The sequence below is a fragment of the Schistocerca nitens genome, chromosome 10 (genome assembly GCF_023898315.1).
Source record: "Schistocerca nitens isolate TAMUIC-IGC-003100 chromosome 10, iqSchNite1.1, whole genome shotgun sequence".
Taxonomy (NCBI): Eukaryota; Metazoa; Arthropoda; class Insecta; order Orthoptera; family Acrididae; genus Schistocerca; species Schistocerca nitens.
This window is the reverse complement of record NC_064623.1, coordinates 235,933,963-235,955,364: the sequence shown is the minus strand read 5'-3', so window position 1 is coordinate 235,955,364 and position 21,402 is coordinate 235,933,963.

Sequence of the window (21,402 nt, the reverse complement as noted above, 5' to 3'; positions counted from 1 at the left end):
CGCGATTCAATACATCGTCCTCCAGCCGACCTGTCTCCAAGGGTCTAGTGCTGCCTCGGGCACCTTATGGTCGTTCTCCTGTGAGTCTAGATTTTCGAATCCGACGCAAAACTGACAGTTAATCGTAAGGTTCAGAGCCTCTTAATGACAATGGAACACACAAATTGCGTCGCGATTCAATACATCGTCCTCCGGCCGACCTGTCTCCATGGGTCTATTGCTGCCTCGGGCACCTTATGGTCGATCTCCTGTGAGTCTAGATTTTCGAATCCGACGCAAAACTGACAGTTAATTGTAACGTTCAGAGCCTGTTAATGACGATGGAACACACAAATTGCGTCGCGATTCAATACATCGTCCTCCAGCCGACTTGTCTCCAAGGGTCTAGTGCTGCCTCGGGCACCTTATGGTCGTTCTTCTGTGAGTCTAGATTTTCGAATCCGACGCAAAACTGACAGTTAATTGTAAGGTTCAGAGCCTCTTAATGACAATGAAACACACAAATTGAGTCGCGATTCAATACATCGTCTTCCGGCCGACCTGTCTCCAAGGGTCTATTGCTGCCTCGGGCACCTCATGGTCGATCTCCTGTGAGTCTAGATTTTCGAATCCGACGCAAAACTGACAGTTAATTGTAAGGTTCAGAGCCTCTTAATGACGATGGAACACACAAATTGCGTCGCGATTCAATACATCGTCCTCCGGCCGACCTGTCTCCAAGGGTCTATTGCTGCTTCGGGCACCTTATGGTCGATCACCTGTGAGTCTAGATTTTCGAATCCGACGCAAAACTGACAGTTAATTGTAACGTTCAGAGCCTGTTAATGACGATGGAACACACAAATCGTGTCGCGATTCAATACATCGTCCTCCAGCCGACTTGTCTCCAAGGGTCTAGTGATGCCTCGGGCACCTTATGGTCGTTCTCCTGTGAGTCTAGATTTTCGAATCCGACGCAAAACTGGCAGTTAATTGTGAGGTTCGGAGCCTGTTAATGACGATGGAACACACAAATTGCGTCGCGATTCAATACATCGTCCTCCGGCCGACCTGTCTCCAAGGATCTATTGCTGCTTCGGGCACTTTATGGTCCATCTCCTGTGAGTCTAGATTTTCGAATCCGACGCAAAACTGACAGTTAATTGTAAGGTACAGAGCCTCTTAATGACAAAGGAACACACAAATCGCGTCGCGATTCAATACATCGTCCTCCGGCCGACCTGTCTCCAAGGGTCTATTGCTGCCTCGGGCACCTTATGGTCGATCTCCTGTGAGTCTAGATTTTCGAATCCGACGCAAAACTGTCAGTTAATTGTAACGTTCAGAGCCTGTTAATGACGATGGAACACACAAATCCCGTCGCGATTCAATACATCGTCCTCCGGCCGACCTGTCTCCAAGGGTCTATTGCTGCCTCGGGCACCTTATGGTCGATCTCCTGTGAGTCTAGATTTTTAAATCCGCCGCAAAACTGTCAGTTAATTGTTACGTTCAGAGCCTGTTAATGACGATGGAATACACAAATCGCGTCGCGATTCAATACATCGTCCTCCGGCCGACCTGTCTCCAAGGGTCTATTGCTGCCTCGGGCACCTTATGGTCGACCTCCTGTGAGTCTAGATTTTCGAATCCGACGCAAAACTGACAGTTAATTGTAAGGTTCAGAGCCTGTTAATGACGATGGAACACACAAATTGCGTCGCGATTCAATACGTCGTCCTCCGGCCGACCTGTCTCCAAGTGTCTATTGCTGCCTCGGGCACCTTATGGTCGTTCTCCTCTGAGTCTAGATTTTCGAATCCGACGCAAAACTGACGGTTAATTGTAACGTTCAGAGCCTGTTAATGACGATGGAACACACAAATTGCGTCGCGATTCAATACATCGTCCTCCAGCCGACTTGTCTCCGAGGGTCTAGTGCTGCCTCGGGCACCTTATGGTCGTTCTTCTGTGAGTCTAGATTTTCGAATCCGACGCAAAACTGACAGTTAATTGTAAGGTTCAGAGCCTCTTAATGACAATGGAACACACAAATTGAGTCGCGATTCAATACATCGTCCTCCGGCCGACCTGTCTCCAAGGGTCTATTGCTTCCTCGGGCACCTTATGGTCGTTCTTCTGTGAGTCTAATTTTCGAATCCGACGCAAAACTGACAGTTAATTGTAACGTTCAGAGCCTGTTAATGACGATGGAACACACAAATTGCGTCGCGATTCAATACATCGTCCTCCAGCCGACTTGTCTCCAAGGGTCTAGTGCTGCCTCGGGCACCTTATGGTCGTTCCTCTGTGAGTCTAGATTTTCGAATCCGACGCAAAACTGACAGTTAATTGTAAGGTTCAGAGCCTCTTAATGACAATGGAACACACAATTTGAGTCGCGATTCAATACATCGTCCTCCGGCCGACCTGTCTCCAAGGGTCTATTGCTGCCTGGGCACCTTATGGTCGATCTCCTGTGAGTCTAGATTTTCGAATCCGACGCAAAACTGACAGTTAATTGTAACGTTCAGAGCCTGTTAATGACGATGGAACACACAAATCGCGTCGCGATTCAATACATCGTCCTCCAACCGACTTGTCTCCAAGTGTCTAGTGCTGCCCCGGGCACCTTATGGTCGTTCTCCTGTGAGTCTAGATTTTCGAATCCGACGCAAAACTGACAGTTAATTGTAAGGTTCAGAGCCTGTTAATGACGATGGAACACACAAATTGCGTCGCGATTCAATACATCGTCCTCCGGCCGACCTGTCTCCAAGGGTCTATTGCTGCCTCGGGCACCTTATGGTCTAGATTTTCGAATCCGACGCAATACTGACAGTTAATTGTAACGTTCAGAGCCTGTTAATGACGATGGAACACACAAATCGCGTCGCGATTCAATACATCGTCCTCCGGCCGACCTGTCTCCAAGGGTCTATTGCTGCCTCGGGCACCTTATGGTCGATCTCCTGTGAGTCTAGATTTTCCAATCCGACGCAAAACTGTCAGTTAATTGCAACGTTCAGAGCCTGTTAATGACGATGGAACACACAAATCGCGTCGCGATTCAATACATCGTCCTCCGGCCGACCTGTCTCCAAGGGTCTATTGCTGCCTCGGGCACCTTATGGTCGATCTCCTGTGAGTCTAGATATTCGAATCCGACGCAAAACTGACAGTTAATTGTAAGGTTCAGAGCCTCTTAATGACAATGGAACACACAAATTGAGTCGCGATTCAATACATCGTCTTCCGCCCGACCTGCCTCCAAGGGTCTATTGCTGCCTCGGGCACCTTATGGTTGTTTTCCTGTGAGTCTAGATTTTCGAATCCGACGCAAAACTGACTGTTAAATGTAAGGTTCAGAGCCTCTTAATGACAATGGAACACACAAATTGCGTCGCCATTCAATACATCGTCTTCCGGCCGACCTGTCTCCAAGGGTCTATTGCTGCCACGGGCACCTTATGGTCGATCTCCTGTGAGTCTAGATTTTCGAATCCGACGCAAAACTGACAGTTAATTGTAAGGTTCAGAGCCTCTTAATGACGATGGAACACACAAATTGCGTCGCGATTCAATACATCGTCCTCCGGCCGACCTGTCTCCAAGGGTCTATTGCTGCCTCGGGCACCTTATGGTCGTTTTCCTGTGAGTCTAGATTTTCGAATCCGACGCAAAACTGACAGTTAATTATAACGTTCAGAGCCTGTTAATGACGCTGGAACACACAAATCGCGTCGCGATTCAATACGTCGTCCTCCAGCCGACTTGTCTCCAAGGGTCTAGTGCTGCCTCGGGCACCTTATGGTCGTTCTTCTGTGAGTCTAGATTTTCGAATCCGACGCAAAACTGACTGTTAATTGTAAGGTTCAGAGCCTCTTAATGACAATGGAACACACAAACTGCGTCGCGATTCAATACATCGTCCTCCGGCCGACCTGTCTCCGAGGGTCTATTGCTGCCTCGGGCACCTTATGGTCGATCTCCTGTGAGTCTAGATTTTCGAATCCGACGCAAAACTGACAGTTAATTGTAACGTTCAGAGCCTGTTAATGACGATGGAACACACAAATCGCGTCGCGATTCAATACAACACCTCCAGCCGACTTGTCTCCAAGGGTCTATTGCTGCCTCGGGCACCTTATGGTCGTTCTCCTGTGAGTCTAGATTTTCGAATGCGACGCAAAACTGGCAGTTAATTGTAAGGTTCGGAGCCTGTTAATGACGATGGAACACACAAATTGCGTCGCGATTCAATACATCGTCCTGCGGCCGACCTGTCTCCAAGGACCTATTGCTGCCTCGGGCACCTTATGGTCGATCTCCTGTGAGTCTAGATTTTCGAATCCGACGCAAAACTGACAGTTAATTGTAAGGTTCAGAGCCTCTTAATGACGATGGAACACACAAATTGCGTCGCGATTCAATACATCGTCCTCCGGCCGACCTGTCTCCAAGGGTCTATTGCTGCCTCGGGCACCTTATGGTCTAGATTTTCGAATCCGACGCAATACTGACAGTTAATTGTAATGTTCAGAGCCTGTTAATGACGATGGAACACACAAATCGCGTCGCGATTCAATACATCGTCCTCCGGCCGACTTGTCTCCAAGGGTCTAGTGCTGCCTCGGGCACCTTATGGTCGTTCTCCTGTGAGTCTAGATTTTCGAATCCGACGCAAAACTGACAGTTAATCGTAAGGTTCAGCGCCTCTTAATGACAATGGAACACACAAATTGCGTCGCGATTCAATACATCGTCCTCCGGCCGACCTGTCTCCAAGGGTGTATTGCTGCCTCGGGCACCTTATGGTCGATCTCCTGTGAGTCTAGATTTTCGAATCCGACGCAAAACTGACAGTTAATTGTAAGGTACAGAGCCTCTTAATGACAATGGAACACTCAAATCGCGTCGCGATTCAATACATCGTCTTCCGCCCGACCTGTCTCCAAGGGTCTATTGCTGCCTCGGGCACCTTATGGTTGTTTTCCTGTGAGTCTAGATTTTCGAATCCGACGCAAAACTGACTGTTAAATGTAAGGTTCAGAGCCTCTTAATGACAATGGAACACACAAATTGCGTCGCGATTCAATACATCGTCTTCCGGCCGACCTGTCTCCAAGGGTCTATTGCTGCCACGGGCACCTTATGGTCGATCTCCTGTGAGTCTAGATTTTCGAATCCAACGCAAAACTGACAGTTAATTGTAAGGTTCAGAGCCTCTTAATGACGATGGAACACACAAATTGCGTCGCGATTCAATACATCGTCCTCCGGCCGACCTGTCTCCAAGGGTCTATTGCTGCCTCGGGCACCTTATGGTCGTTTTCCTGTGAGTCTAGATTTTCGAATCCGACGCAAAACTGACAGTTAATTATAACGTTCAGAGCCTGTTAATGACGCTGGAACACACAAATCGCGTCGCGATTCAATACGTCGTCCTCCAGCCGACTTGTCTCCAAGGGTCTAGTGCTGCCTCGGGCACCTTATGGTCGTTCTTCTGTGAGTCTAGATTTTCGAATCCGACGCAAAACTGACTGTTAATTGTAAGGTTCAGAGCCTCTTAATGACAATGGAACACACAAACTGCGTCGCGATTCAATACATCGTCCTCCGGCCGACCTGTCTCCGAGGGTCTATTGCTGCCTCGGGCACCTTATGGTCGTTCTCCTGTGAGTCTAGATTTTCGAATGCGACGCAAAACTGGCAGTTAATTGTAAGGTTCGGAGCCTGTTAATGACGATGGAACACACAAATTGCGTCGCGATTCAATACATCGTCCTGCGGCCGACCTGTCTCCAAGGACCTATTGCTGCCTCGGGCACCTTATGGTCGATCTCCTGTGAGTCTAGATTTTCGAATCCGACGCAAAACTGACAGTTAATTGTAAGGTTCAGAGCCTCTTAATGACGATGGAACACACAAATTGCGTCGCGATTCAATACATCGTCCTCCGGCCGACCTGTCTCCAAGGGTCTATTGCTGCCTCGGGCACCTTATGGTCTAGATTTTCGAATCCGACGCAATACTGACAGTTAATTGTAATGTTCAGAGCCTGTTAATGACGATGGAACACACAAATCGCGTCGCGATTCAATACATCGTCCTCCGGCCGACTTGTCTCCAAGGGTCTAGTGCTGCCTCGGGCACCTTATGGTCGTTCTCCTGTGAGTCTAGATTTTCGAATCCGACGCAAAACTGACAGTTAATCGTAAGGTTCAGCGCCTCTTAATGACAATGGAACACACAAATTGCGTCGCGATTCAATACATCGTCCTCCGGCCGACCTGTCTCCAAGGGTGTATTGCTGCCTCGGGCACCTTATGGTCGATCTCCTGTGAGTCTAGATTTTCGAATCCTACGCAAAAATGACAGTTAATTGTAACGTTCAGAGCCTCTTAATGACAATGGAACACACAAATTGCGTCGCGATTCAATACATCGTCCTCCGGCCGACCTGTCTCCAAGGATCTATTGCTGCCTCGGGCACTTTATGGTCGATCTCCTGTGAGTCTAGATTTTCGAATCCGACGCAAAAGTGACAGTTAATTGTAACGTTCAGAGCCTCTTAATGACGATGGAACACACAAATTGCGTCGCGATTCAATACATCGTCCTCCAGCCGACTTGTCTCCAAGGGTCTAGTGCTGCCTCGGACACCTTATGGTCGTTCTCCTGTGAGTCTAGATTTTCGAATCCGACGCAAAACTGACAGTTAATTGTAAGGTACAGAGCCTCTTAATGACAATGGAACACACAAATCGCGTCGCGATTCAATACATCGTCCTCCGGCCGACCTGTCTCCAAGGGTCTATTGCTGCCTTGGGCACCTTATGGTCGATCTCCTGTGAGTCTAGATTTTCCAATCCGACGCAAAACTGTCAGTTAATTGTAACGTTCAGAGCCTGTTAATGACGATGGAACACACAAATCGCGTCGCGATTCAATACATCGTCCTCCGGCCGACCTGTCTCCAAGGGTCTATTGCTGCCTCGGGCACCTTATGGTCGATCTCCTGTGAGTCTAGAATTTCGAATCCGACGCAAAACTGACAGTTAATTGTAAGGTTCAGAGCCTGTTAATGACGATGGAACACACAAATCGCGTCGCGATTCAATACGTCGTCCTCCGGCCGACCTGTCTCCAAGGTTCTATTGCTGCCTCGGGCACCTTATGGTCGTTCTTCTGTGAGTCTAGATTTTCGAATCCGACGCAAAACTGACAGTTAATTGTAACGTTCAGAGCCTGTTAATGACGATGGAACACACAAATTGCGTCGCGATTCAATACATCGTCCTCCAGCCGACTTGTCTCCAAGGGTCTAGTGCTGCCTCGGGCACCTTATGGTCGTTCCTCTGTGAGTCTGGATATTCGAATCCGACGCAAAACCGACAGTTAATTGTAAGGTTCAGAGCCTCTTAATGACAATGGAACACACAAATTGAGTCGCGATTCAATACATCGTCTTCCGCCCGACCTGTCTCCAAGGGTCTATTGCTGCCTCGGGCACCTCATGGTCGATCTCCTGTGAGTCTAGATTTTCGAATCCGACGCAAAACTGACAGTTAATCGTAAGGTTCAGAGCCTCTTAATGGAACACACAAATTGCGTCGCGATACAATACATCGTCCTCCGGCCGACCTGTCTCCAAGGGTCTATTGCTGCCTCGGGCACCTTATGGTCGATCTCCTGTGAGTCTAGATTTTCGAATCCGACGCAAAACTGACAGTTAATTGTAACGTTCAGAGCCTGTTAATGACGATGGAACACACAAATCCCGTCGCGATTCAATACATCGTCCTCCGGCCGACCTGTCTCCAAGGGTCTATTGCTGCCTCGGGCACCTTATGGTCGATCTCCTGTGAGTCTAGATTTTCCAATCCGACGCAAAACTGTCAGTTAATTGTAACGTTCATTAACAGGCGTTAATGACGATGGAACACACAAATCGCGTCGCGATTCAATACATCGTCCTCCGGCCGACCTGTCTCCAAGGGTCTATTGCTGCCTCGGGCACCTTATGGTCGATCTCCTGTGAGTCTAGATTTTTGAATCCGACGCAAAACTGACAGTTAATTGTAAGGTTCAGAGCCTGTTAATGACGATGGAACACACAAATTGCGTCGCGATTCAATACGTCGTCCTCCGGCCGACCTGTCTCCAAGGGTCTATTGCTGCCTCGGGCACCTTATGGTCGTTCTCCTGTGAGTCTAGATTTTCGAATCCGACGCAAAACTGACAGTTAATTGTAACCTTCAGAGCCTGTTAATGACGATGGAACACACAAATTGCGTCGCGATTCAATACATCGTCCTCCAGCCGACTTCTCTCCAAGGGTCTAGTGCTGCCTCGGGCACCTTATGGTCGTTCTCCTGTGAGTCTAGATTTTCGAATCCGACGCAAAACTGGCAGTTAATTGTAAGGTTCGGAGCCTGTTAATGACGATGGAACACACAAATTATGTCGCGATTCAATACATCGTCCTCCGGCCGACCTGTCTCCAAGGATCTATTGCTGCTTCGGGCACTTTATGGTCGATCTCCTGTGAGTCTAGATTTTCGAATCCGACGCAAAACTGACAGTTAATTGTAAGGTACAGAGCCTCTTAATGACAAAGGAACACACAAATCGCGTCGCGATTCAATACATCGTCCTCCGGCCGACCTGTCTCCAAGGGTCTATTGCTGCCTCGGGCACCTTATGGTCGATCTCCTGTGAGTCTAGATTTTCGAATCCGACGCAAAACTGACAGTTAATTGTAACGTTCAGAGCCTGTTAATGACGATGGAACACACAAATCCCGTCGCGATTCAATACATCGTCCTCCGGCAGACCTGTCTCCAAGGGTCTATTGCTGCCTCGGGCACCTTATGGTCGATCTCCTGTGAGTCTAGATTTTTAAATCCGCCGCAAAACTGTCAGTTAATTGTTACGTTCAGAGCCTGTTAATGACGACGGAATACACAAATCGCGTCGCGATTCAATACATCGTCCTCCGGCCGACCTGTCTCCAAGGAACTATTGCTGCCTCGGGCACCTTATGGTCGTTCTTCTGTGAGTCTAATTTTCGAATCCGACGCAAAACTGACAGTTAATTGTAACGTTCAGAGCCTGTTAATGACGATGGAACACACAAATTGCGTCGCGATTCAATACATCGTCCTCCAGCCGACTTGTCTCCAAGGGTCTAGTGCTGCCTCGGGCACCTTATGGTCGTTCCTCTGTGAGTCTAGATTTTCGAATCCGACGCAAAACTGACAGTTAATTGTAAGGTTCAGAGCCTCTTAATGACAATGGAACACACAATTTGAGTCGCGATTCAATACATCGTCCTCCGGCCGACCTGTCTCCAAGGGTCTATTGCTGCCTGGGCACCTTATGGTCGATCTCCTGTGAGTCTAGATTTTCGAATCCGACGCAAAACTGACAGTTAATTGTAACGTTCAGAGCCTGTTAATGACGATGGAACACACAAATCGCGTCGCGATTCAATACAACACCTCCAGCCGACTTGTCTCCAAGGGTCTAGTGCTGCCTCAGGCACCTTATGGTCGTTCTCCTGTGAGTCTAGATTTTCGAATGCGACGCAAAACTGGCAGTTAATTGTAAGGTTCGGAGCCTGTTAATGACGATGGAACACACAAATTGCGTCGCGATTCAATACATCGTCCTGCGGCCGACCTGTCTCCAAGGATCTATTGCTGCCTCGGGCACCTTATGGTCGATCTCCTGTGAGTCTAGATTTTCGAATCCGACGCAAAACTGACAGTTAATTGTAAGGTTCAGAGCCTCTTAATGACGATGGAACACACAAATTGCGTCGCGATTCAATACATCGTCCTCCGGCCGACCTGTCTCCAAGGGTCTATTGCTGCCTCGGGCACCTTATGGTCTAGATTTTCGAATCCGACGCAATACTGACAGTTAATTGTAACGTTCAGAGCCTGTTAATGACGATGGAACACACAAATCGCGTCGCGATTCAATACATCGTCCTCCGGCCGACTTGTCTCCAAGGGTCTAGTGCTGCCTCGGGCACCTTATGGTCGTTCTCCTGTGAGTCTAGATTTTCGAATCCGACGCAAAACTGACAGTTAATCGTAAGGTTCAGCGCCTCTTAATGACAATGGAACACACAAATTGCGTCGCGATTCAATACATCGTCCTCCGGCCGACCTGTCTCCAAGGGTGTATTGCTGCCTCGGGCACCTTATGGTCGATCTCCTGTGAGTCTAGATTTTCGAATCCTACGCAAAAATGACAGTTAATTGTAACGTTCAGAGCCTCTTAATGACAATGGAACACACAAATTGCGTCGCGATTCAATACATCGTCCTCCGGCCGACCTGTCTCCAAGGATCTATTGCTGCCTCGGGCACCTTATGGTCGATCTCCTGTGAGTCTAGATTTTCGAATCCGACGCAAAACTGACAGTTAATTGTAACGTTCAGAGCCTCTTAATGACGATGGAACACACAAATTGCGTCGCGATTCAATACATCGTCCTCCAGCCGACTTGTCTCCAAGGGTCTAGTGCTGCCTCGGACACCTTATGGTCGTTCTCCTGTGAGTCTAGATTTTCGAATCCGACGCAAAACTGACAGTTAATTGTAAGGTACAGAGCCTCTTAATGACAATGGAACACACAAATCGCGTCGCGATTCAATACATCGTCCTCCGGCCGACCTGTCTCCAAGGGTCTATTGCTGCCTTGGGCACCTTATGGTCGATCTCCTGTGAGTCTAGATTTTCCAATCCGACGCAAAACTGTCAGTTAATTGTAACGTTCAGAGCCTGTTAATGACGATGGAACACACAAATCGCGTCGCGATTCAATACATCGTCCTCCGGCCGACCTGTCTCCAAGGGTCTATTGCTGCCTCGGGCACCTTATGGTCGATCTCCTGTGAGTCTAGAATTTCGAATCCGACGCAAAACTGACAGTTAATTGTAAGGTTCAGAGCCTGTTAATGACGATGGAACACACAAATCGCGTCGCGATTCAATACGTCGTCCTCCGGCCGACCTGTCTCCAAGGTTCTATTGCTGCCTCGGGCACCTTATGGTCGTTCTTCTGTGAGTCTAGATTTTCGAATCCGACGCAAAACTGACAGTTAATTGTAACGTTCAGAGCCTGTTAATGACGAAGGAAAACACAAATTGCGTCGCGATTCAATACATCGTCCTCCAGCCGACTTGTCTCCAAGGGTCTAGTGCTGCCTCGGGCACCTTATGGTCGTTCCTCTGTGAGGCTAGATATTCGAATCCGACGCAAAACTGACAGTTAATTGTAAGGTTCAGAGCCTCTTAATGACAATGGAACACACAAATTGAGTCGCGATTCAATACATCGTCTTCCGCCCGACCTGTCTCCAAGGGTCTATTGCTGCCTCGGGCACCTCATGGTCGATCTCCTGTGAGTCTAGATTTTCGAATCCGACGCAAAACTGACAGTTAATCGTAAGGTTCAGAGCCTCTTAAAGGAACACACAAATTGCGTCGCGATACAATACATCGTCCTCCGGCCGACCTGTCTCCAAGGGTCTATTGCTGCCTCGGGCACCTTATGGTCGATCTCCTGCGAGTCTAGATTTTCGAATCCGACGCAAAACTGACAGTTAATTGTAACGTTCAGAGCCTGTTAATGACGATGGAACACACAAATCCCGTCGCGATTCAATACATCGTCCTCCGGCCGACCTGTCTCCAAGGGTCTATTGCTGCCTCGGGCACCTTATGGTCGATCTCCTGTGAGTCTAGATTTTCCAATCCGACGCAAAACTGTCAGTTAATTGTAACGTTCATTAACAGGCGTTAATGACGATGGAACACACAAATCGCGTCGCGATTCAATACATCGTCCTCCGGCCGACCTGTCTCCAAGGGTCTATTGCTGCCTCGGGCACCTTATGGTCGATCTCCTGTGAGTCTAGATTTTCGAATCCGACGCAAAACTGACAGTTAATTGTAACCTTCAGAGCCTGTTAATGACGATGGAACACACAAATTGCGTCGCGATTCAATACATCGTCCTCCAGCCGACTTCTCTCCAAGGGTCTAGTGCTGCCTTGGCACCTTATGTTCGTTCTTCTGTGAGACTAGATTTTCGAATCCGACGCAAAACTGACAGTTAATTGTAAGGTTCAGAGCCTCTTAATGACAATGGAACACACAAATTGAGTCGCGATTCAATACATCGTCCTCCGGCCGACCTGTCTCCGAAGGTCTATTGCTGCCTCGGGCACCTTATGGTCGTTCTTCTGTGAGTCTAGATTTTCGAATCCGACGCAAAACTGACAGTTAATTGTAATGTTCAGAGCCTGTTAATGACGATGGAACACACAAATTGCGTCGCGATTCAATACATCGTCCTCCAGCCGACTTGTCTCCAAGGGTCTAGTGCTGCCTCGGGCACCTTACGGTCGTTCCTCTGTGAGTCTAGATTTTCGAATCCGACGCAAAACTGACAGTTAATTGTAAGGTTCAGAGCCTCTTAATGACAATGGAACACACAAATTGAGTCGCGATTCAATACATCGTCTTCCGGCCGACCTGTCTCCAAGGGTCTATTGCTGCCTCGGGCACCTCATGGTCGATCTCCTGTGAGTCTAGATTTTCGAATCCGACGCAAAACTGACAGTTAATTCTAACGTTCAGAGCCTGTTAATGACGATGGAACACACAAATTGCGTCGCGATTCAATACATCGTCTTCCGGCCGACCTGCCTCCAAGGGTCTATTGCTGCCTCGGGCACCTTATGGTCGTTTTCCTGTGAGTCTAGATTTTCGAATCCGACGCAAAACTGACAGTTAATTATAACGTTCAGAGCCTGTTAATGACGCTGGAACACACAAATCGCGTCGCGATTCAATACGTCGTCCTCCAGCAGACTTGTCTCCAAGGGTCTAGTGCTGCCTCGGGCACCTTATGGTCGTTCTTCTGTGAGTCTAGATTTTCGAATCCGACGCAAAACTGACTGTTAATTGTAAGGTTCAGAGCCTCTTAATGACAATGGAACACACAAACTGCGTCGCGATTCAATACATCGTCCTCCGGCCGACCTGTCTCCAAGGGTCTATTGCTGCCTCGGGCACCTTATGGTCGATCTCCTGTGAGTCTAGATTTTCGAATCCGACGCAAAACTGACAGTTAATTGTAACGTTCATAGCCTGTTAATGACGATGGAACACACAAATCGCGTCGCGATTCAATACATCGTCCTCCAGCCGACTTGTCTCCAAGGGTCTAGTGCTGCCTCGGGCACCTTATGGTCGTTCTCCTGTGAGTCTAGATTTTCGAATGCGACGCAAAACTGGCAGTTAATTGTAAGGTTCGGAGCCTGTTAATGACGATGGAACACACAAATTGCGTCGCGATTCAATACATCGTCCTCCGGCCGACCTGTCTCCAAGGATCTATTGCTGCCTCGGGCACCTTATGGTCGATCTCCTGTGAGTCTACATTTTCGAATCCGACGCAAAACTGACAGTTAATTGTAACGTTCAGAGCCTGTTAATGACAATGGAACACACAAATCGCGTCGCGATTCAATACATCGTCCTCCAGCCGACCTGTCTCCAAGGGTCTAGTGCTGCCTCGGGCACCTTATGGTCGTTCTCCTGTGAGTCTAGATTTTCGAATCCGACGCAAAACTGACAGTTAATCGTAAGGTTCAGAGCCTCTTAATGACAATGGAACACACAAATTGCGTCGCGATTCAATACATCGTCCTCCGGCCGACCTGTCTCCAAGGGTCTATTGCAGCCTCGGGCACCTTATGGTCGATCTCCTGTGAGTCTAGATTTTCGAATCCGACGCAAAACTGACAGTTAACTGTAACGTTCAGAGCCTGTTAATGACGATGGAACACACAAATCCCGTCGCGATTCAATACATCGTCCTATGGCCGACCTGTCTCCAAGGGTCTATTGCTGCCTCGGGCACCTTATGGTCGATCTCCTGTGAGTCTAGATTTTCCAATCCGACGCAAAACTGTCAGTTAATTGTAACGTTCGGAGCCTGTTAATGACGATGGAGCCCACAAATCGCGTCGCGATTCAATTCATCGTCCTCCGGCCGACCTGTCTCCAAGGGTCTATTGCTGCCTCGGGCACCTTATGGTCGATCTCCTGCGAGTCTAGATTTTCGAATCCGACGCAAAACTGACAGTTAATTGTAAGGTTCAGAGCCTGTTAATGACGATGGAACACACAAATTGCATCGCGATTCAATACGTCGTCCTCCGGCCGACCTGTCTCCAAGGGTCTATTGCTGCCTCGGGCACCTTATGGTCGTTCTCCTGTGAGTCTAGATTTTCGAATCCGACGCAAAACTGACAGTTAATTGTAACCTTCAGAGCCTGTTAATGACGATGGAACACACAAATTGCGTCGCGATTCAATACATCGTCCTCCAGCCGACTTGTCTCCAAGGTTCTAGTGCTGCCTCGGGCACCTTATGTTCGTTCTTCTGTGAGTCTAGATTTTCGAATCCGACGCAAAACTGACTGTTAATTGTAAGGTTCAGAGCCTCTTAATGACAATGGAACACACAAATTGAGTCGCGATTCAATACATCGTCCTCCGGCCGACCTGTCTCCAAGGGTCTATTGCTGCCTCGGGCACCTTATGGTCGTTCTTCTGTGAGTCTAGATTTTCGAATCCGACGCAAAACTGACAGTTAATTGTAACGTTCAGAGCCTGTTAATGACTATGGAACACACAAATTGCGTCGCGATTCAATACATCGTCCTCCAGCCGACTTGTCTCCAAGGTTCTAGTGCTGCCTCGGGCACCTTATGTTCGTTCTTCTGTGAGTCTAGATTTTCGAATCCGACGCAAAACTGACAGTTAATTGTAAGGTTCAGAGCCTCTTAATGACAATGGAACACACAAATTGAGTCGCGATTCAATACATCGTCCTCCGGCCGACCTGTCTCCAAGGGTCTATTGCTGCCTCGGGCACCTTATGGTCGTTCTTCTGTGAGTCTAGATTTTCGAATCCGACGCAAAACTGACAGTTAATTGTAACGTTCAGAGCCTGTTAATGACTATGGAACACACAAATTGCGTCGCGATTCAATACATCGTCCTCCAGCCAACTTGTCTCCAAGGGTCTAGTGCTGCCTCGGGCACCTTATGGTCGTTCCTCTGTGAGTCTAGATTTTCGAATCCGACGCAAAACTGACAGTTAATTGTAAGGTTCAGAGCCTCTTAATGACAATGGAACACACAAATTGAGTCGCGATTCAATACATCGTCATCCGGCCGACCTGTCTCCAAGGGTCTATTGCTGCCTCGGGCACCTCATGGTCGATCTCCTGTGAGTCTAGATTTTCGAATCCGACGCAAAACTGACAGTTAATTGTAACGTTCAGAGGCTGTTAATGACGATGGAACACACAAATTGCGTCGCGATTCAATACATCGTCTTCCGGCCGACCTGTCTCCAAGGGTCTATTGCTGCCTCGGGCACCTTATGGTCGATTTCCTGTGAGTCTAGATTTTCGAATCCGACGCAAAACTGACAGTTAATTGTAAGGTTCAGAGCCTCTTAATGACGATGGAACACACAAATTGCGTCGCAATTCAATACATCGTCGTCCGGCCGACCTGTCTCCAAGGGTCTATTGCTGCCTCGGGCACCTTATGGTCGTTTTCCTGTGAGTCTAGATTTTCGAATCCGACGCAAAACTGACAGTTAATTATAACGTTCAGAGCCTGTTAATGACGCTGGAACACACAAATCGCGTCGCGATTCAATACGTCGTCCTCCAGCCGACTTGTCTCCAAGGGACTAGTGCTGCCTCGGGCACCTTATGGTCGTTCTTCTGTGAGTCTAGATTTTCGAATCCGACGCAAAACTGACTGTTAATTGTAAGGTTCAGAGCCTCTTAATGACAATGGAACACACAAACTGCGTCGCGATTCAATACATCGTCCTCCGGCCGACCTGTCTCCAAGGGTCTATTGCTGCCTCGGGCACCTTATGGTCGATCTCCTGTGAGTCTAGATTTTCGAATCCGACGCAAAACTGACAGTTAATTGTAACGTTCAGAGCCTGTTAATGACGATGGAACACACAAATCCGGTCGCGATTCAATATATCGTCCTCCAGCCGACTTGTCTCCAAGGGTCTAGTGCTGCCTCGGGCACCTTATGGTCGTTCTCCTGTGAGTCTAGATTTTCGAATGCGATGCAAAACTGGCAGTTAATTGTAAGGTTCGGAGCCTGTTAATGACGATGGAACACACAAATTGCGTCGCGATTCAATACATCGTCCTCCGGCCGACCTGTCTCCAAGGATCTATTGCTGCCTCGGGCACCTTATGGTCGATCTCCTGTGAGTCTAGATTTTCGAATCCGACGCAAAAGTGACAGTTAATTGTAACGTTCAGAGCCTGTTAATGACGATGGAACACACAAATTGCGTCGCGATTCAATACATCGTCCTCCAGCCGACTTGTCTCCAAGGGTCTAGTGCTGCCTCGGGCACCTTATGGTCGTTCCTCTGTGAGTCTAGATTTTCGAATCCGACGCAAAACTGACAGTTAATTGTAAGGTTCAGAGCCTCTTAATGACAATGGAACACACAATTTGAGTCGCGATTCAATACATCGTCCACCGGCCGACCTGTCTCCAAGGGTCTATTGCTGCCTGGGCACCTTATGGTCGATCTCCTGTGAGTTTAGATTTTCGAATCCGACGCAAAACTGACAGTTAATTGTAACGTTCAGAGCCTGTTAATGACGATGGAACACACAAATCGCGTCGCGATTCAATACATCGTCCTCCAACCGACTGGTCTCCAAGGGTCTAGTGCTGCCCCGGGCACCTTATGGTCGTTCTCCTGTGAGTCTAGATTTTCGAATCCGACGCAAAACTGACAGTTAATTGTAAGGTTCAGAGCCTGTTAATGACGATGGAACACACAAATTGCGTCGCGATTCAATACATCGTCCTCCGGCCGACCTGTCTCCAAGGGTCTATTGCTGCCTCGGGCACCTTATGGTCTAGATTTTCGAATCCGACGCAATACTGACAGTTAATTGTAACGTTCAGAGCCTGTTAATGACGATGGAACACACAAATCGCGTCGCGATTCAATACATCGTCCTCCGGCCGACTTGTCTCCAAGGGTCTAGTGCTGCCTCGGGCACCTTATGGTCGTTCTCCTGTGAGTCTAGATTTTCGAATCCGACGCAAAACTGACAGTTAATCGTAAGGTTCAGCGCCTCTTAATGACAATGGAACACACAAATAGCGTCGCGATTCAATACATCGTCCTCCGGCCGACCTGTCTCCAAGGGTGTATTGCTGCCTCGGGCACCTTATGGTCGATCTCCTGTGAGTCTAGATTTTCGAATCCTACGCAAAAATGACAGTTAATTGTAACGTTCAGAGCCTGTTAATGACAATGGAACACACAAATTGCGTCGCGATTCAATACATCGTCCTCCGGCCGACCTGTCTCCAAGGGTCTATTGCTGCCTCGGGCACCTTATGGTCGTTCTTCTGTGAGTCTAGATTTTCGAATCCGACGCAAAACTGACAGTTAATTGTAACGTTCAGAGCCTGTTAATGACTATGGAACACACAAATTGCGTCGCGATTCAATACATCGTCCTCCAGCCGACTTGTCTCCAAGGGTCTAGTGCTGCCTCGGGCACCTTATGGTCGTTCCTCTGTGAGTCTAGATTTTCGAATCCGACGCAAAACTGACAGTTAATTGTAAGGTTCAGAGCCTCTTAATGACAATGGAACACACAAATTGAGTCGCGATTCAATACATCGTCATCCGGCCGACCTGTCTCCAAGGGTCTATTGCTGCCTCGGGCACCTCATGGTCGATCTCCTGTGAGTCTAGATTTTCGAATCCGACGCAAAACTGACAGTTAATTGTAACGTTCAGAGGCTGTTAATGACGATGGAACACACAAATTGCGTCGCGATTCAATACATCGTCTTCCGGCCGACCTGTCTCCAAGGGTCTATTGCTGCCTCGGGCACCTTATGGTCGATCTCCTGTGAGTCTAGATTTTCGAATCCGACGCAAAACTGACAGTTAATTGTAAGGTTCAGAGCCTCTTAATGACAATGGAACACACAAACTGCGTCGCGATTCAATACATCGTCATCCGGCCGACCTGTCTCCAAGGGTCTATTGCTGCCTCGGGCACCTCATGGTCGATCTCCTGTGAGTCTAGATTTTCGAATCCGACGCAAAACTGACAGTTAATTATAACGTTCAGAGCCTGTTAATGACGCTGGAACACACAAATCGCGTCGCGATTCAATACGTCGTCCTCCAGCCGACTTGTCTCCAAGGGACTAGTGCTGCCTCGGGCACCTTATGGTCGTTCTTCTGTGAGTCTAGATTTTCGAATCCGACGCAAAACTGACTGTTAATTGTAAGGTTCAGAGCCTCTTAATGACAATGGGACACACAAACTGCGTCGCGATTCAATACATCGTCCTCCGGCCGACCTGTCTCCAAGGGTCTATTGCTGCCTCGGGCACCTTATGGTCGATCTCCTGTGAGTCTAGATTTTCGAATCCGACGCAAAACTGACAGTTAATTGTAACGTTCAGAGCCTGTTAATGACGATGGAACACACAAATCCGGTCGCGATTCAATACATCGTCCTCCAGCCGACTTGTCTCCAAGGGTCTAGTGCTGCCTCGGGCACCTTATGGTCGTTCTCCTGTGAGTCTAGATTTTCGAATGCGATGCAAAACTGGCAGTTAATTGTAAGGTTCGGAGCCTGTTAATGACGATGGAACACACAAATTGCGTCGCGATTCAATACATCGTCCTCCGGCCGACCTGTCTCCAAGGATCTATTGCTGCCTCGGGCACCTTATGGTCGATCTCCTGTGAGTCTAGATTTTCGAATCCGACGCAAAAGTGACAGTTAATTGTAACGTTCAGAGCCTGTTAATGACGATGGAACACACAAATTGCGTCGCGATTCAATACATCGTCCTCCAGCCGACTTGTCTCCAAGGGTCTAGTGCTGCCTCGGGCACCTTATGGTCGTTCCTCTGTGAGTCTAGATTTTCGAATCCGACGCAAAACTGACAGTTAATTGTAAGGTTCAGAGCCTCTTAATGACAATGGAACACACAATTTGAGTCGCGATTCAATACATCGTCCACCGGCCGACCTGTCTCCAAGGGTCTATTGCTGCCTGGGCACCTTATGGTCGATCTCCTGTGAGTTTAGATTTTCGAATCCGACGCAAAACTGACAGTTAATTGTAACGTTCAGAGCCTGTTAATGACGATGGAACACACAAATCGCGTCGCGATTCAATACATCGTCCTCCAACCGACTTGTCTCCAAGGGTCTAGTGCTGCCCCGGGCACCTTATGGTCGTTCTCCTGTGAGTCTAGATTTTCGAATCCGACGCAAAACTGACAGTTAATTGTAAGGTTCAGAGCCTGTTAATGACGATGGAACACACAAATTGCGTCGCGATTCAATACATCGTCCTCCGGCCGACCTGTCTCCAAGGGTCTATTGCTGCCTCGGGCACCTTATGGTCTAGATTTTCGAATCCGACGCAATACTGACAGTTAATTGTAACGTTCAGAGCCTGTTAATGACGATGGAACACACAAATCGCGTCGCGATTCAATACATCGTCCTCCGGCCGACTTGTCTCCAAGGGTCTAGTGCTGCCTCGGGCACCTTATGGTCGTTCTCCTGTGAGTCTAGATTTTCGAATCCGACGCAAAACTGACAGTTAATCGTAAGGTTCAGCGCCTCTTAATGACAATGGAACACACAAATAGCGTCGCGATTCAATACATCGTCCTCCGGCCGACCTGTCTCCAAGGGTCTATTGCTGCCTCGGGCACCTTATGGTCGATCTCCTGTGAGTCTAGATTTTCGAATCCTACGCAAAAATGACAGTTAATTGTAACGTTCAGAGCCTCTTAATGACAATGGAACACACAAATTGCGTCGCGATTCAATACATCGTCCTCCGGCCGACCTGTCTCCAAGGGTCTATTGCTGCCTCGGGCACCTTATGGTCGATCTACTGTGAGTCTAGATTTTCGAATCCGACGCAAAACTGACAGTTAATTGTAAGGTTCAGAGCCTGTTAATGACGATGGAACACACAAATCGCGTCGCGATTCAATACGTCGTCCTCCGGCCGACCTGTCTCCAAGGTTCTATTGCTGCCTCGGGCACCTTATGGTCGTTCTTCTGTGAGTCTAGATTTTCGAATCCGACGCAAAACTGAGAGTTAATTGTAACGTTCAGAGCCTGTTAATGACGATGGAACACACAAATTGCGTCGCGATTCAATACATCGTCCTCCAGCCGACTTGTCTCCAAGGGTCTAGTGCTGCCTCGGGCACCTTATGGTCGTTCTCCTGTGAGTCTAGATATTCGAATCCGACGCAAAACTGACAGTTAATTGTAAGGTTCAGAGCCTCTTAATGACAATGGAACACACAAATTGAGTCGCGATTCAATACATCGTCTTCCGCCCGACCTGTCTCCAAGGGTCTATTGCTGCCTCGGGCACCTCATGGTCAATCTCCTGTGAGTCTAGATTTTCGAATCCGACGCAAAACTGACAGTTAATTGTAACGTTCAGAGCCTGTTAATGACGATGGAACACACAAATTGCGTCGCGATTCAATACATCGTCTTCCGGCCGACCTGTCTCCAAGGGTCTATTGCTGCCACGGGCACCTTATGGTCGATCTCCTGTGAGTCTAGATTTTCGAATCCGACGCAAAACTGACAGTTAATTGTAAGGTTCAGAGCCTCTTAATGACGATGGAACACACAAATTGCGTCGCGATTCAATACATCGTCGTCCGGCCGACCTGTCTCCAAGGGTCTATTGCTGCCTCGGGCACCTTATGGTCGTTTTCCTGTGAGTCTAGATTTTCGAATCCGACGCAAAACTGACAGTTAATTATAACGTTCAGAGCCTGTTAATGACGCTGGAACACACAAATCGCGTCGCGATTCAATACGTCGTCCTCCAGCCGACTTGTCTCCAAGGGTCTAGTGCTGCCTCGGGCACCTTATGGTCGTTCTTCTGTGAGTCTAGATTTTCGAATGCGACGCAAAACTGGCCGTTAATTGTAAGGTTCGGAGCCTGTTAATGACGATGGAACACACAAATTGCGTCGCGATTCAATACATCGTCCTGCGGCCGACCTGTCTCCAAGGATCTATTGCTGCCTCGGGCACCTTATGGTCGATCTCCTGTGAGTCTAGATTTTCGAATCCGACGCAAAACTGACAGTTAATTGTAACGTTCAGAGCCTGTTAATGACGATGGAACACACAAATCGCGTCGCGATTCAATACATCGTCCTCCAGCCGACCTGTCTCCAAGGGTCTAGTGCTGCCGCGGGCACCTTATGGTCGTTCTCCTGTGAGTC